The sequence below is a fragment of the Myotis lucifugus genome, unplaced genomic scaffold, assembly GCF_000147115.1.
Source record: "Myotis lucifugus unplaced genomic scaffold, Myoluc2.0 scaffold_232, whole genome shotgun sequence".
NCBI lineage: Eukaryota > Metazoa > Chordata > Mammalia > Chiroptera > Vespertilionidae > Myotis > Myotis lucifugus.
In genome coordinates, this window is record NW_005871280.1 from 836,244 (window position 1) to 837,384 (window position 1,141).

General features: G+C 39.8%; 1 pseudogene; it reads left to right on the plus strand.

The window, feature by feature from the left end:
- The first annotated feature begins 518 nt into the window (after positions 1–518).
- Positions 519–915, plus strand: LOC102429225 (annotated as a pseudogene).
- Positions 916–1,141: the final 226 nt, after the last annotated feature.

The window sequence follows — 1,141 nt, forward strand, 5'->3', positions numbered from 1 at the left end:
GTAGGGCTGTGTAAATGCCCAGGACTGTGAGCTTGCTAAGAAAAGACCTGAACCTAAGATCTAACTTCTGACTAACCTGAAGCTATGTGTAAGCAGGAAGTGAAGGATGAGGCAGAGTTGTCAACTGCATGACTGAATGTGGAAGGTTTAACCCAACACACACATAGAATCCCTCTGCAAAGACAGGAAGATTTATTAATATCAGGCATTTAATGAATCTCTGTCAATCATTAAATGACCGTTAAGAAAATTGAGCAGAGACTTCAATGAACACACAAAAGCTATAAATTGGAAGAGTTTTGAAGTTTTATTCTGATAGATCCTTTTGATATCTAAGGTTCATGCCTAGCTATGTGGCCTTCTATCTCCCCTCTTGTAAGTGGTATCATTTTTTACTTAATATTTTTTGCTGTTTTGTTTGTTTTATTAAAAACAAAAGGCTATGTGTTTTATTTGTTTCATTCTAATCACTTTAATCATTTTTATTTTTGTAAGTTTTAAAAATGTATTGTTCTTCCTCTTTCAACAGGCACCCCGCCACCATGGGCCGCGGTCGCACCAAGACCGTCAAGAAGGCGGCCCGGGTCATCATCGAGAAGTACTACACGCGCCTGGGAACGACTTCCACACCAACAAGCGCGTGTGCGAAGGAGATCGCCATTATCCCCAGCAAGAAGCTCCGGAACAAGATCGCGGGCTATGTCACGCACCTGATGAAGCGGATCCAGAGGGGGGGGCCCCGTGCGAGGCATCTCCATCAAGCTGCAGGAGGAGGAGAGGGAGAGGAGGGACAACTACGTGCCCGAGGTCTCGGCCCTGGATCAGGAGATCATTGAGGTTGACCCTGACACTAAGGAAATGCTGAAGCTCTTGGACTTCGGCAGTCTGTCCAACTTGGTATCATTTTTTACTTAATATTTTTTGCTGTTTTGTTTGTTTTATTAAAAACAAAGGCTATGTGTTTATTTGTTTCATTCTAATCACTTTAATCATTTTTATTTTTGTAAGTTTTAAAAATGTATTCTTATGATTTTAGACAAATAATCTTATAATTTGAGAATAATACCGATTTTAGTTCTCTTCTCTAAAATGTACTTTTTGTTTATCTTTTGTTTATGTGCATTTCTAGTTTTGCAAAAGA